Source organism: Ranitomeya imitator, chromosome 6 (assembly GCF_032444005.1).
Source record: "Ranitomeya imitator isolate aRanImi1 chromosome 6, aRanImi1.pri, whole genome shotgun sequence".
NCBI classification, from domain to species: domain Eukaryota; kingdom Metazoa; phylum Chordata; class Amphibia; order Anura; family Dendrobatidae; genus Ranitomeya; species Ranitomeya imitator.
In genome coordinates, this window is record NC_091287.1 from 462,012,085 (window position 1) to 462,029,326 (window position 17,242).

Here is a 17,242-nt window from a genome sequence, read left to right on the forward strand (position 1 = left end):
ATACAGACTTGTTCACTGTGCAAGTAGCCCATGTGTTCCTGTTTCCATAATTGTTCTCTTGTGTCTACAAGACTGGGGAGTTCCACCACTCCTCTTGGGCTATCTGCACAATAGCTGTTCTACCCTGTATGCACACATGGATTTTTCCTCTCTGAACCCTGTTCACACAGGTTATATACAGATGATCAGGTTTTTAAATACATCAGATAGGGATTGCATACATTAGTTAGGACTGCTCTGATAAGGGTATACAGTGAAGATTGGTAGAGCAGCTTAGTATACATTTTTTGCAAAAAACGTATCAACCAAATACCCTGTTTTTTACATCTTTTACTAGCACTTGCGGATTACTGCAACATTTTTTCAAACTGAGTGTTTTTGGTTTTACTATTCTCTTTTGTGTCTTCAGGTTTCTTGGTGGTGTGTGAACATGATCATACAGACTTGTTCACTGTGCAAGTAGCCCATGTGTTCCTGTTTCCATAATTGTTCTCTTGTGTCTACAAGACTGGGGAGTTCCACCACTCCTCTTGGGCTATCTGCACAATAGCTGTTCTACCCTGTATGCACACATGGATTTTTCCTCTCTCAACCCTGTTCACACAGGTTATATACAGATGATCAGGTTTTTAAATACATCAGATAGGGATTGCATACATTAGTTAGGACTGCTCTGATAAGGGTATACCGTGAAGATTGGTAGAGCAGCTTAGTATACATTTTTTGCAAAAAACGTATCAACCAAATACCCTGTTTTTTACATCTTTTACTAGCACTTGCGGATTACTGCAACATTTTTTCAAACTGAGTGTTTTTGGTTTTACTATTCTCTTTTGTGTCTTCAGGTTTCTTGGTGGTGTGTGAACATGATCATACAGACTTGTTCACTGTGCAAGTAGCCCATGTGTTCCTGTTTCCATAATTGTTCTCTTGTGTCTACAAGACTGGGGAGTTCCACCACTCCTCTTGGGCTATCTGCACAATAGCTGTTCTACCCTGTATGCACACATGGATTTTTCCTCTCTGAACCCTGTTCACACAGGTTATATACAGATGATCAGGTTTTTAAATACATCAGATAGGGATTGCATACATTAGTTAGGACTGCTCTGATAAGGGTATACCGTGAAGATTGGTAGAGCAGCTTAGTATACATTTTTTGCAAAAAACGTATCAACCAAATACCCTGTTTTTTACATCTTTTACTAGCACTTGCGGATTACTGCAACATTTTTTCAAACTGAGTGTTTTTGGTTTTACTATTCTCTTTTGTGTCTTCAGGTTTCTTGGTGGTGTGTGAACATGATCATACAGACTTGTTCACTGTGCAAGTAGCCCATGTGTTCCTGTTTCCATAATTGTTCTCTTGTGTCTACAAGACTGGGGAGTTCCACCACTCCTCTTGGGCTATCTGCACAATAGCTGTTCTACCCTGTATGCACACATGGATTTTTCCTCTCTGAACCCTGTTCACACAGGTTATATACAGATGATCAGGTTTTTAAATACATCAGATAGGGATTGCATACATTAGTTAGGACTGCTCTGATAAGGGTATACCGTGAAGATTGGTAGAGCAGCTTAGTATACATTTTTTGCAAAAAACGTATCAACCAAATACCCTGTTTTTTACATCTTTTACTAGCACTTGCGGATTACTGCAACATTTTTTCAAACTGAGTGTTTTTGGTTTTACTATTCTCTTTTGTGTCTTCAGGTTTCTTGGTGGTGTGTGAACATGATCATACAGACTTGTTCACTGTGCAAGTAGCCCATGTGTTCCTGTTTCCATAATTGTTCTCTTGTGTCTACAAGACTGGGGAGTTCCACCACTCCTCTTGGGCTATCTGCACAATAGCTGTTCTACCCTGTATGCACACATGGATTTTTCCTCTCTGAACCCTGTTCACACAGGTTATATACAGATGATCAGGTTTTTAAATACATCAGATAGGGATTGCATACATTAGTTAGGACTGCTCTGATAAGGGTATACCGTGAAGATTGGTAGAGCAGCTTAGTATACATTTTTTGCAAAAAACGTATCAACCAAATACCCTGTTTTTTACATCTTTTACTAGCACTTGCGGATTACTGCAACATTTTTTCAAACTGAGTGTTTTTGGTTTTACTATTCTCTTTTGTGTCTTCAGGTTTCTTGGTGGTGTGTGAACATGATCATACAGACTTGTTCACTGTGCAAGTAGCCCATGTGTTCCTGTTTCCATAATTGTTCTCTTGTGTCTACAAGACTGGGGAGTTCCACCACTCCTCTTGGGCTATCTGCACAATAGCTGTTCTACCCTGTATGCACACATGGATTTTTCCTCTCTGAACCCTGTTCACACAGGTTATATACAGATGATCAGGTTTTTAAATACATCAGATAGGGATTGCATACATTAGTTAGGACTGCTCTGATAAGGGTATACCGTGAAGATTGGTAGAGCAGCTTAGTATACATTTTTTGCAAAAAACGTATCAACCAAATACCCTGTTTTTTACATCTTTTACTAGCACTTGCGGATTACTGCAACATTTTTTCAAACTGAGTGTTTTTGGTTTTACTATTCTCTTTTGTGTCTTCAGGTTTCTTGGTGGTGTGTGAACATGATCATACAGACTTGTTCACTGTGCAAGTAGCCCATGTGTTCCTGTTTCCATAATTGTTCTCTTGTGTCTACAAGACTGGGGAGTTCCACCACTCCTCTTGGGCTATCTGCACAATAGCTGTTCTACCCTGTATGCACACATGGATTTTTCCTCTCTGAACCCTGTTCACACAGGTTATATACAGATGATCAGGTTTTTAAATACATCAGATAGGGATTGCATACATTAGTTAGGACTGCTCTGATAAGGGTATACCGTGAAGATTGGTAGAGCAGCTTAGTATACATTTTTTGCAAAAAACGTATCAACCAAATACCCTGTTTTTTACATCTTTTACTAGCACTTGCGGATTACTGCAACATTTTTTCAAACTGAGTGTTTTTGGTTTTACTATTCTCTTTTGTGTCTTCAGGTTTCTTGGTGGTGTGTGAACATGATCATACAGACTTGTTCACTGTGCAAGTAGCCCATGTGTTCCTGTTTCCATAATTGTTCTCTTGTGTCTACAAGACTGGGGAGTTCCACCACTCCTCTTGGGCTATCTGCACAATAGCTGTTCTACCCTGTATGCACACATGGATTTTTCCTCTCTGAACCCTGTTCACACAGGTTATATACAGATGATCAGGTTTTTAAATACATCAGATAGGGATTGCATACATTAGTTAGGACTGCTCTGATAAGGGTATACCGTGAAGATTGGTAGAGCAGCTTAGTATACATTTTTTGCAAAAAACGTATCAACCAAATACCCTGTTTTTTACATCTTTTACTAGCACTTGCGGATTACTGCAACATTTTTTCAAACTGAGTGTTTTTGGTTTTACTATTCTCTTTTGTGTCTTCAGGTTTCTTGGTGGTGTGTGAACATGATCATACAGACTTGTTCACTGTGCAAGTAGCCCATGTGTTCCTGTTTCCATAATTGTTCTCTTGTGTCTACAAGACTGGGGAGTTCCACCACTCCTCTTGGGCTATCTGCACAATAGCTGTTCTACCCTGTATGCACACATGGATTTTTCCTCTCTGAACCCTGTTCACACAGGTTATATACAGATGATCAGGTTTTTAAATACATCAGATAGGGATTGCATACATTAGTTAGGACTGCTCTGATAAGGGTATACCGTGAAGATTGGTAGAGCAGCTTAGTATACATTTTTTGCAAAAAACGTATCAACCAAATACCCTGTTTTTTACATCTTTTACTAGCACTTGCGGATTACTGCAACATTTTTTCAAACTGAGTGTTTTTGGTTTTACTATTCTCTTTTGTGTCTTCAGGTTTCTTGGTGGTGTGTGAACATGATCATACAGACTTGTTCACTGTGCAAGTAGCCCATGTGTTCCTGTTTCCATAATTGTTCTCTTGTGTCTACAAGACTGGGGAGTTCCACCACTCCTCTTGGGCTATCTGCACAATAGCTGTTCTACCCTGTATGCACACATGGATTTTTCCTCTCTGAACCCTGTTCACACAGGTTATATACAGATGATCAGGTTTTTAAATACATCAGATAGGGATTGCATACATTAGTTAGGACTGCTCTGATAAGGGTATACCGTGAAGATTGGTAGAGCAGCTTAGTATACATTTTTTGCAAAAAACGTATCAACCAAATACCCTGTTTTTTACATCTTTTACTAGCACTTGCGGATTACTGCAACATTTTTTCAAACTGAGTGTTTTTGGTTTTACTATTCTCTTTTGTGTCTTCAGGTTTCTTGGTGGTGTGTGAACATGATCATACAGACTTGTTCACTGTGCAAGTAGCCCATGTGTTCCTGTTTCCATAATTGTTCTCTTGTGTCTACAAGACTGGGGAGTTCCACCACTCCTCTTGGGCTATCTGCACAATAGCTGTTCTACCCTGTATGCACACATGGATTTTTCCTCTCTGAACCCTGTTCACACAGGTTATATACAGATGATCAGGTTTTTAAATACATCAGATAGGGATTGCATACATTAGTTAGGACTGCTCTGATAAGGGTATACCGTGAAGATTGGTAGAGCAGCTTAGTATACATTTTTTGCAAAAAACGTATCAACCAAATACCCTGTTTTTTACATCTTTTACTAGCACTTGCGGATTACTGCAACATTTTTTCAAACTGAGTGTTTTTGGTTTTACTATTCTCTTTTGTGTCTTCAGGTTTCTTGGTGGTGTGTGAACATGATCATACAGACTTGTTCACTGTGCAAGTAGCCCATGTGTTCCTGTTTCCATAATTGTTCTCTTGTGTCTACAAGACTGGGGAGTTCCACCACTCCTCTTGGGCTATCTGCACAATAGCTGTTCTACCCTGTATGCACACATGGATTTTTCCTCTCTGAACCCTGTTCACACAGGTTATATACAGATGATCAGGTTTTTAAATACATCAGATAGGGATTGCATACATTAGTTAGGACTGCTCTGATAAGGGTATACCGTGAAGATTGGTAGAGCAGCTTAGTATACATTTTTTGCAAAAAACGTATCAACCAAATACCCTGTTTTTTACATCTTTTACTAGCACTTGCGGATTACTGCAACATTTTTTCAAACTGAGTGTTTTTGGTTTTACTATTCTCTTTTGTGTCTTCAGGTTTCTTGGTGGTGTGTGAACATGATCATACAGACTTGTTCACTGTGCAAGTAGCCCATGTGTTCCTGTTTCCATAATTGTTCTCTTGTGTCTACAAGACTGGGGAGTTCCACCACTCCTCTTGGGCTATCTGCACAATAGCTGTTCTACCCTGTATGCACACATGGATTTTTCCTCTCTGAACCCTGTTCACACAGGTTATATACAGATGATCAGGTTTTTAAATACATCAGATAGGGATTGCATACATTAGTTAGGACTGCTCTGATAAGGGTATACCGTGAAGATTGGTAGAGCAGCTTAGTATACATTTTTTGCAAAAAACGTATCAACCAAATACCCTGTTTTTTACATCTTTTACTAGCACTTGCGGATTACTGCAACATTTTTTCAAACTGAGTGTTTTTGGTTTTACTATTCTCTTTTGTGTCTTCAGGTTTCTTGGTGGTGTGTGAACATGATCATACAGACTTGTTCACTGTGCAAGTAGCCCATGTGTTCCTGTTTCCATAATGTAAGGAGCCTGCATAGCCTAAACATGCTGCCACGGTCTGCAGTGTCTCTAGTCTTGTCTTCCATTGAGCACATCTGGGACATAATAGGTTGGCTACTGCAAGTGGGGCTTCCAACAGAGGATCTTGATGATTTTTGTGACTCAGTGTATTGAGCATGACAGAATGTTCATTAGAAAGAATAATCACACTGATAGCATGTTAAAGGCGTGTAAGCATGTGTATTTCTGCAAATGGCCCTCATACTCGATATTGAATAGATTAAGACGACTTTAAAAACGTGTTTCCATTTTTCTCCTAATTTGCATATCATTAACATGTTTAGCTATCCTGTGATTTCCATAACTCCATTACTTTTTTCTCTTGGTGTTGCAATTTCAGTGCTGAGGAGTATATATCTGTACTGTAAGTTTATGGAAATGTAATATGGATGTCCACACGCAAACTGTACAATTGCCTGTAGACTGTAAAGAGGAATTCTATTTGAAAACCTTGACAACTACAATAAATATTGTGTAACTGGGAGATAAGTTGTGTGTCATCAGTTTCTTCTTAGATTGCCAAAAGAAATGATATCCTCGGTCTCTGTATGCATCGTACTGTAATGCCTGCATACACAAAGAAAGTACATTTGTCACATAGCTTTAATGCAGAATTGTTGATATAAAGAAAAAATATTCAGAAAATGATTGATTGTGTGAAACTTTTGTCCTTGGTGTCGGACAGCAATAGTTAGTACAAAGCAGCTATGCGACTTTTTAACAAGAAAAGCTTTATTGCAGAATATAATAGGTTAATGTTACTGTTGTAAAATTACAGCTTGTTGTTCAGATGAATACTCTCCACTTCTCATATAGCTCTAAATTATGGACTTACAATTGTGAACTACCTACATTGTGGTTGCCTGTTCCCAGGCTTCATCAACCCTAGCTGTCCAATGGGATTACCGTAAGCCTCCACGGCAGTCTGCCAGCCTCTGATCAGAAATTCATATCCCTCGATGTTAGATTGCTCTTTCTAGTCCATCCATGTGATGGTTGTGATTGCTGATGTTTGGTTAGAAAATTAACATTTTGTGGCCACATTTCTGCTCTTCACTAAGGGACACGTAGACATGTAAAAGGTTTTCACTAAAAAGAGGAAGAAAAGCTACAAAGATGGTATTAATCTCATGACATGTTTCCGTAGAATTGGTTCTAAAAAAAAAAAAAAAACACGTTAGGACATTGTGGCCATCTTCGAGTGGTATTTAGGCAGGTGGCGTCTTTCAGTTATCACAGATCTCTTTTTTCAGATAAATGGTTTTCGTATGATAAAAATGCCGGGGTGAAACTATAGGTGGGCTGCAAGAACTCCTAAATTAAAAAAACCAATGCTCTCAAGCAGATACTTTCAAGGACACGCTGAATTAATCACAAGAGGCTGGTTAGCGGGAGGTCAGAGCAAGACTTCTTAGCATCATTTTGGGTCATGTCTAGAGGCGATTGCAATGTATGTGCTCTAGTGCAGTATCCCCCCTTTCTAGTTTACTTCCCAGTCAAAAAAGGATGAAGGCATAATGCATAGGGCTATTGAAAGGAAAGAAATCATGGTAAATATAATGATCTCTTTTTACCATCTTTCTAGAATAACTGCATTCGATTAGAAAAAGATGTTCTTTGCTCTTGGGTCTTTGGAAAATTAGTTTTGTTATTTTGGTAGAAATTGTATTTTTTTTTTTTAACAGCTTGGCTTTGTGAGGCTGTGTCGAGCTTAGGAGTGATACAGCAGCTCAGAAATAGGCAAAGAGATAAAAACCGATGGGTTATAGATACATAGATGCGAGATAGATCGATGGAAGATAAATAAACGGATCGTTAGGTAGATTTTACAATATGAGCAATGCGTTTCTGTTTTTTTTCTTTTTCAATCGTTCCGTTTCCAGTGACTGCTCTCTGCGTCTGTTCATACACATGCTAATTGTGTCTTGTCATTAGTACTTGCGTGTCAGAAGGATTGTGACATGTCAGTCGCATAGAATTGGTTAGTAGATGTTTATCCAGCCAAGCTTATCCGTCATCTTTAATCGTGCAAAAATGCAGGGTGATTAATTTCGTTTACAAGCAAGCTTTACGTTAAAATGTCGGAAGATATATATGTAAATAAGGTCAACATTTATTATCACCAACTGGAATGAAATGGACAATAAAGGTTCACTGTTTTATCGATCTTTTTTTTTATTTAGCTTTGCCTTAAAACTAAGGTAATAATGAGATTTTAGATTAAACAATTGGATTCATTGTTTCTTTATTATACATCTGTGTGTGATATTCTAGGTGATGCCGTTTATTCAACAGGAATAAACATGTTGTATTAAACAATTATAATGCTAAATCATAAAAACCTTGATTTATTTGCACCGTGCCTGACATCATTAAGCTAATTAAGATACTAATCTTGTATAGATGTAACTAATAATTACATGATAATGAGATGAATACTTTTGATAATACCTTTTAGCCAGTTTTCCATTACTTAGATTTCTACAGATATATACATTTTACTGTAAGACGTTATATCGAAGGATATCCAAATGTGCAACAGTCATTTCATTTGCTGAACTGTACGAATAATAAAATATATACAGTTTGATATTTTCTTTTTTTTGTGTGTTTTACCATTTTGATTGAAATTACTGAGCTCCTTTCTGGATTATTGCCCATATGTACAGTTCATTTAGAAAGAATTGTGTAAGGTGCTTACATTTTCTGGGATCTATTTAAAGTCCTGTGGTAGCATCCCATGAATGATTTAAAACAATGCTTTTACCCCTTCAAGTTAAAGGTCACTTAGCACACAATCAGTTATGCTGCAAAGATCACTGATGAGTCGGAGGTTTTTTTTTTTTAACATGGTCACATCAAACAGATAATTCCATATATTATCCTCAATAATAAACTGTCAAAATGTTTCATTGTCTTGTAAATGAATTATGCGGCTTTCAGTCTCTTTTCTTTCTTTTATTGCACATTGAAAATGATTGCAAAAATGTATTGATGCTGTTTATATGTACTACACTGTGGCTACAATATTTCATACATTGTATGATGAAAGGAGATGTGTTATAATTCCATATTAATGAGATATCAAAATAATCATAATAGGATAAAATAAAAAAGATCTCTACGTAATTCCCATACTTCCTGCTATATTCAATGTATATGTCGCAGGCAGGAATATTGTTTAGGATTTAGCTTGTATTTCAGTGTAGCATCCAGTGTTAAGTAGACCTAGGGCACAAAAAGAAGCCAACAAGACCTAGGTTTCATTTTGTAATTTATTGCCTCATATCCCAGGACACAGTTTGCATTATTTATTTTCTGACCTCACAAACATTAAAATGACAAAGCATCCATCATAGGCATTTGTAATATAAATCATCAATCTGCTACAATATAAAATATAGCACACAATAAAGATAATTTACTATTTCTGAGTAACATTTTAATATATCCTTCCATACATATTCAGTCTTTCTTCATTACTTCCTTTCTTTCCTCCTTCCTTCTTTTTCTTTTTGTCTTTCCCTTCTTGCATCTCTCTGTCTTCCTTCTTTCCCTTTTTCTATTTTTTCTCTTTTTTTCTTTCTTTCGTTATTTTTTCACTTTCTTTCTGCCTCCTTTTCTATATTGTTTCTATCTTTTTTCTTTCCTTCTCTCCTTTCTCTTTCTATTTTTTCTTTCTTTTTCTCTCTCTCTCTTTCTTCTTTTTTTCCCTGTTTCTCTTTCCGTCAATCTTTTTCTTTTTTCTTTCCTTCTTTCTCTCTTTCCTTCTCTTTCTCCTCTCACTCACTTTCTTTCTTTCTTTGTTACTTTCTTCCTTCTTTTCTTTATTTTTTCTTTCTATCTTTCTTTCCTTCTCTCCTTTCTCTTTCTGTCATTCATTTCTTTTTCTCTCTCTCTTTCTTCCTTTTTTCTTTCTTTCCGTTTCTTTCTTTCTCATGCTTTCTTTTTTCTTTCCTTCTTTCTCTCTTTCCTTCCCTCTTTCCTTCTTTCCTTCTCTCTTTCTCCTCTCACTCTCTTTCTTTCTTTTTCTCCTTTACGCCAACAATAACAAATGCCATTGGGCATCCCTTACTCACCACTATGAGTGAGGAAAATACAGTAGTGATCATCTCAGGTCAATAGATGGCAGCATAACCTAATAACAACACTGTTTTGATAATTCTTCATAGCATTCATTTGCATTTTTGTATTTGTATTTTGAAAAAAATATTATACAATGGGTGCAAATAAATATATATGTGTATGAGTACTCTAACGTTTCTAAAAAGTTCTAATTTACATGCATAATTAACTGTATATCATTATTTTTATTAACAATGTTAATAAATGAGAAACATTTTTTGCTTAATAACTCTTATGTTATCGTATTGATGAAATCAAAGGCAACAACAGTGATAAATAATACAATAATATTTTGCTATCTTTTTCTGATTACGGTAAACATGCAAATGAATCAAATGTATTTACTTTATTTGATTACCACTTTTATTTAACTAAAATTTTTGAAGCATTTTCTTTATCTCAAGTTTGTTTCATGGTGTTTATCACAACCAGATGACTTCACATGTTCCAATAAATACCTTTTTCCAATATATGCAAACAGCATTCGCTTGCTCGTCCTAAGTATCTATTTTAAAATGTTGTGCCCCATTGAATTCCCCTCCGCAACTGACCATCCCCAATGGCACTGAAGTCCCATCTGTTCGACCAAGGCCAAATGCTTTATTGTCGCAGCTTTATTACAAAACAGCTTTCATCATTACTATAAGCAAATTAGTGCATTATCTATGCACATAATAAATGACATAGGCATTAATATGTCCATCACTTTCTAACCTTCACAATAACTTAAATTATAGGTGACTAATTTGAGGCCACCACCTCTATTAAATGTTCCTGTTCTCAAACTAACACATTTAAGTTTTATTTTTAGCTAAAGAAAAATCGAAAGAAAGGGTTGAAGGTCAGTAATAAATGTATTAAGGGAAGCTTAACATTTATAGATATTTTTAAATAGCATATTAGTTTTAAAATATGGACATAGATAAAGATAGAAAGAGCACTGGAAAGATAGATAGATAGATAGATAGATAGATAGATAGATAGATAGATAGATAGATAGATAGATAGATAGATAGTGTAGATAATTGGGAATAGATAGATATAATAGATGGTATATAGATTGTTGAAATATATATAACTCTCAACAATCTATATATCATCTTTCTACTCTACATATCCATCGATCAATCTCTCTATCTCTTTCTATCTATATCTATTATCTATCTATCTATCGATTGATGTATCTATCTATCTCTCTATCCATCTCTCTCTATCCATCTATCTTTCTACCCCATATCTATCTATCTATCTATCTATCTATCTATCTATCTATCTATCTATCTATCTATCTATCTATCTATCTCTCTTTCCATCTCTATCCATCTATCTTTCTACCATCTATCTATCTATCTATCATCTATCTATCCATCTATCTTTCTATCTATTATCTATCTATCTATCTATCTATCTATCTATCTATCTATCTATCTCTCTTTCCATCTCTATCCATCTATCTTTCTACTATCTATCTATCTATCTATCTATCTATCTATCTATCTATCTATCTATCTATCTATCTATCCTATCTTTCCATCTATTCTATCTATCATCTATCTATCCCATATCTATCCATCTATAGTAAACAAATATATGTGGATAAATGATAGATGGATGGATAGATAGATAGATAGATAGATAGATAGATAGATAGATCGATAAAAGTAGAAGCATCACCGTCAGAGTCTTGATTACAATTCCAATTCAGATTTTAAGCAGGTCCACAATAGATAGGGTCTAAAAATGGCAGACCTTCTCCAAGGAAATAATATGAAATCTTTATTAGTGCATATCCAATAGCAATGTTTCAGTTTCTTCAAGAACTTTTTTCAGTCTGTTTTGGCTTCAAAAGGGTTCCAGGAGGAACTGAAATGATGTTAGATAGATAGACATATAGATGATAGATAGATAGATAGATAGATAGATAGATAGATAGATAGATAGATAGATAGATAGATAGGTAGATAGATAGATAGATAGATAGATAGATAGATAATCGATAGATAATCGATAGATAGGTAGATAGATAGATAGATAGATAGATAGATAGATAGATAGATAATAGATAGATAGGTAGATAGATAGATAGATATGGGATAGATAGATAGATAGATAGATAGATAATAGATAGATAGGTAGATAGATAGATAGATAGATATGGGATAGATAGATAGATAGATAGATAGATAGATAGATAGATAGGTAGATAGATAGATAGATAGATAATAGATAGATAGGTAGATAGATAGATAGATAGGTAGATAGATAGATAGATAGATAGATAGATAGATAGATAGATAGGTAGATAGATAGATAGATAGATAGATAATAGATAGATAGATAGATAATAGATAGATAGATAATAGATAGATAGGTAGATAGATAGATAGATAGATAGATAATAGATAGATAGGTAGATAGATAGATAGATATATAATAGATAGATAATAGGTAGATAGATAGATAGATAGATAGATAGATAGATAGATAGATAGATAGATAGATAGGTAGGTAGATAGATAGATAGATATGGGATAGATAGATAGATAGATAGGAAGATATAAATAGTACATTTCATTATCGTTAATAACAATACAAGTAATAATATCTGAGAAATGAATATGGCCTGCAAAATATTGAGATGACAGATGACAGAGTGGATAGCAGATCTCTCATAATGGACATTGCTGCCTTTAAATGAAGAATACAACAGCTGCTTCACATTTATAGATGTACTGTAGTTTCTTCCCTATTTGCAAAGAAAACACAGGTAGTAAAAGGTTTTCTTTTAAAGCCCATTCTTCTCATTCTGCATCCATTTTGTTGTAACTCTGGGAATGCAGCAAAATGGAGTCTATTATTTTTTATGTGAAATGTAAATTCATTTTTGCCATGTGACCAGTGTTCTTGTAGCTCTAACAGAATGTGCCTCCAATTTGAATGCAGAAATGAATTTCATAGAAACCTTGGTAACAAATTTAATACTTCAGCTAAACCTGCTTCTCCAAATTGAATTAATGATTACTTTTCCAAGAGTAAAAAGCATAACATATTTGATTTCTTTTTTTTACTTTGAATGTAATAATTTATGTTTAGGTAAGATTTAACTAACAGGATTCTGCCTCAATGTCTTTTCAAATTCTAGCAATTTACAGAAAATAGTCTAAATATAACAATGTCGCATTCATTAAAATGTCCTTTGAAAATATGTAAGAATGTTTATTTTCTTATGGGCGAATTACTCAGAAAAATGTCACTATCTGTGTAAGTCATTCTGAATTCTAATTTACTAAATTTATTGATAATAAAGTGAATATATATTTTATATTTTTGATGGTCACCAGTGATGAGCGAGTATACTCATTACTTGAGATTTCCCGAGCATGCTCGGGTGACCTCCGAGTATTTTTTAGTGCTCGGAAATTTAGTTTTCATCACCGCAGCTGAATGATTTACATCTGTGAGCCAGCTTGATTACATGTGGGGATTCCCTAGCAACCAGGCAACCCCCACATGTGCTTATTATTATTATTATTATTATTTATTTATTTTTATAGCACCATTAATTCCATGGTGCTGTACATGTGAAAAGGGGTTACATATAGGGTTAGAGATATCATTAACAGTAAACAAATTTCGGTGATGTGGCGGCAGCTCGGGTGGTTGGTGACATGGCGGCAGCTCGGGTGGTCGGTGACGTGTCGGCAGCTCGGGCGGTCGGTGACGTGGCGGCAGTTCGGGCGGTCGGTGACGTTGACGTGGCAGCAGCTCGGGCGGTCAGTGACGTGGCGGCAGCTCGGGTGGTCAGTGACGTGGCGGCAGCTCGGGCGGTCGGTGACGTGGCGGTAGAATGGTTATTGCAGGCTGTAGGCTTATGCTGGTTAGCAGCTGTAAATCATGCAGCTGCGTCAACAAAAACTAAATCTCTGAGCACTAACAAATATCGGAGGACCCTGAGCGTGCTCAAGAAAACCCGAGCAACGAGTACACTCGCTCATCACAAGTGGTCACCATAGTAATCGATGAAGGTTACAACCTCTAAAAAGTCACCAAAAAGCCAAAAATGGGGGCTTTAAATCATTAGCACAATCTGGCAACACATAAAACCCTTCTCAGCTACATAACAGATCTGAAAAATTCAGTAATCACCTTTTTTATGGAGTAAGGCTATTTGCACACATTCAGTTTTTTTCGCGTTTTTTTCGCGGTAAAGTGCATAGTAAATGCATAGAGTGCATAGTAAATGTTTTTTTAGGGGTTGCTATCTGACTTTGTGGGATCTTATAATTTCACCATACCAGAAAGTGATTTTGTTTTACTCGACTGACTGTTTAATAAATACTGTTCCATTCTCTTGTATAACTCACTATGAAAGTTTAACTACTTACAAGGGTAAACCTAGAAAAAGGCCTTGAGTAAACTGGCACTTCCAATTCGATAACCACACCTACATACAAATGTAAGTTTTATGCCACAAATATATAAGAAAATTTTCCAGCTTTATTTAGAAAAAATTATTATTTTAAAAACAAATAAAAATGGGGAAAATAAATGCAGACACAACACCTGCAGGGCATGTTATCACTCATAGCTGTACTGTTTTCTCATACCAAAGCACAATTACTTTCATGTAGGGTTGAGCGACTTTTACTTTTTTAGGGCCGAGTTGGGTTTCGCGAAACCCGACTATCTCAAAAGTCGAGTCGAGTGAAATCGGCCGAAAAGTCGGGGACTGTAATGAGAGGCTGACACAGTGAGTAGGCCCAAATCAGGAAGTAGTCTAAATGCAGTTCAAAATTGGTAACAGTAGTAAACAGGCAGCACTGCTTTGTTCAGTGGAGGAGAACAGCAAGGAGCGGCAGACACTGTTAGTAGGCCCCAACCCAACTAGTAGGCCAAATGCAGTGTAATATTAACAAGTACTTAATGAGAGCCTGAAGATCAAAGTTCAGGACAGGAAACCAGGAGAAGAGTAAGGAGCGGCAGACACCGTTAGTAGGCCCCAACCACAATAGTAGGCCAAATGCAGTGTAATGTTAACAACTACTTAACGAGAGCCTGAAAATGGAAGTTCAGGACATGAAACCAGGAGAACAGCAAGGAGCGGCAGACACTGTTAGTAGGCCCCAACCCAACTAGTAGGCCAAATTCAGTTGTTCCATTTAACAACTATTTAACAAGAGCCTGAAGAGAGAAGCTCAGGAAAGGCAACCAGGAGAACACCTTGGAGTGGCATCCACTGTTAGTAGGCCCCAAACAAAGTAGTAGCCCCCCTGCATTTGTTCCATTTAACAACTACTTAACAAGAGCCTGAAGATAGAAGCTCAGGAAAGGCAACCAGGAGAACACCTTGGAGCGGCAGACACTGTTAGTAGGCCCCAACCAAACTAGTAGCCCCACTGCAGTTGTTCCATTTAACAACTATTTAACAAGAGCCTGAAGATGGAAGCTCAGGAAAGGCAACCAGGAGAACACCTTGGAGCGGCAGACAATGTTAGTATGCCCCAACCAAACTAGTAGCCCCACTGCAGTTGTTCCATTTAACAACTATTTAACAAGAGCCTGAAGATAGAAGCTCAGGAAAGGCAACCAGGAGAACACCTTGGAGCGGCAGACACTGATAGTAGGCCCCAACCAAACTAGTAGCCCCACTGCAGTTTTAAAATTCCGATAGGCTGAAAAACTGATAATTGCAGGTCATTTTTTTTTAAGAGGACAGCTGTATTGAGTGGCGCAGCCAGATTCTGCTATTAGGCCTTACACTACAAAGTTGGCTCGATGCAGGTTTAAAAAAGGTTACATGGGTACACAGTCAGCATTGGTGTGGTCAGTGGAGGACAATTGGAAGGAGGAACCGCAGACAGACTTAGTAGGCCTAAAAAAAAAAAATAGGCTCAATGCAGTTTCAATTATCTTGCAGGGGTACACAGGCAGCATTGGTGTGGTCAGCGTAGGACTATTGGAAGGAGGGACCGCAGACAGACTTAGTAGGCCTAAAATAGAAAAGTAGGTTCTATGCACTTTTAATTAGGTTCCAGGGGCACACAGGCAGCATTGGTGTGGTCAGCGGAGGACTATTGGAAGGAGGGACCACAGACAGACTTACTAGGCCTAACATAAAAAAGTAGGCTCAATGCAGTTTCAATTATCTTGCAGGGGTACACAGGCAGCATTGGTGTGGTCAGTGGAGGACTATTGAAAGGAGGGACCGCAAACAGACTTAGTAGGCCTAACATAAAAATAAGTAGGCTCAATGCAGTTTCAATTATCTTGCAGGGGTACACAGGCAGCATTGGTGTGGTCAGTGGAGGACTATTGGAAGGAGGGACCGCAGACAGACTTAGTAGGCCTAAAATAATATCAGGTGGCTCTATGCACTTTTTTGCAAATGGAGAAAATGGAACACTCAGTAAGACCAGTTCAAAAGCAAGACCTTTTTAAAGGAAAGCTAGGTGTCAGCCGGGAAAGGTGGGGCAAAATAATTAGAAATCCATGAGTGGTCCATTTTAATGAAGGTTAGATCATAAACATTTTGGGTAGCCAAACGAGTCCTTTTTTCGGTCAGTATTGAACCAGCAGCACTGAATACTCTTTCTGAGCTGGGCAAGCGAGCTCCTGCAATGCATATTCGGACAATTCAGGCCAGGTGTCTATTTTGGATGCCCAGTAATCAAATGGGAATGACAGGTGAGGGAGAACATTGATAGGGGAGGAAAAATAGTTAGTAACCATACTGGACAAATGTTGTCTCCTGTCACTTTGAATTGATGCTGCAGTACCTGTCCTGCCTGCGGTCATTGCGAAATCACTCCACAACCTGATCAGAAAACCTCTCTGTCCAACGCCACTTCTGATTTGTGCACCTCTAACACCTCTGCCCTGTTGCCCCCTGCAGCTCATGTGAGAACCATCACTGGCGCTGTGTGCTGGGAATGCCTGAATCAAACGGTCAACAAGAATTGCATGTTTGGTTGCCAATATTTGTTCAAGGTTCTCATGTGGCATGATGTTTTGCAGTTTCCCCTTATAGCGTGGATCCAGGAGGCAGGCCAACCAGTAATCATCATTGGTCATCATTTTTATGATACGGGGGTCGCTTTTCAGGATACGCAAGGCATAATCCGCCATGTGGGCCAATGTTCCAGTTGTCAATTCACTGCTTGTGCTGGCTTGAGGAGCACTTTCAGGCAAATCAACGTCACTTGCCTCCCTCAAAAACCCTGAACCTGGCCTTGCAGCGCCACCAGTTTCTATTGCCCCCTGAGAAGCTTCCTCATCCAAAAAATACTTATCCCCATCATCCTCCTCGTCCTCCTCCTCTTTGCCCGCCACCTCGTCCAGTAGACTTCCCTGACTAGACAA

At 37.5% G+C, this 17,242-nt stretch overlaps 1 long non-coding RNA gene across 2 annotated transcripts in view; it reads left to right on the forward strand.

Annotated features, from left to right (window-relative positions):
• The first annotated feature begins 7,258 nt into the window (after positions 1 to 7,258).
• LOC138641469 (uncharacterized) overlaps positions 7,259 to 17,242 on the forward strand; it is a 278,319-nt gene continuing 268,335 nt past the window's right edge. For both annotated transcript variants that reach the window (XR_011313863.1, XR_011313864.1), the window contains exon 1: positions 7,259 to 7,308. This is a non-coding gene — a long non-coding RNA (uncharacterized lncRNA). The remainder of the gene's footprint in view (positions 7,309 to 17,242) is intronic.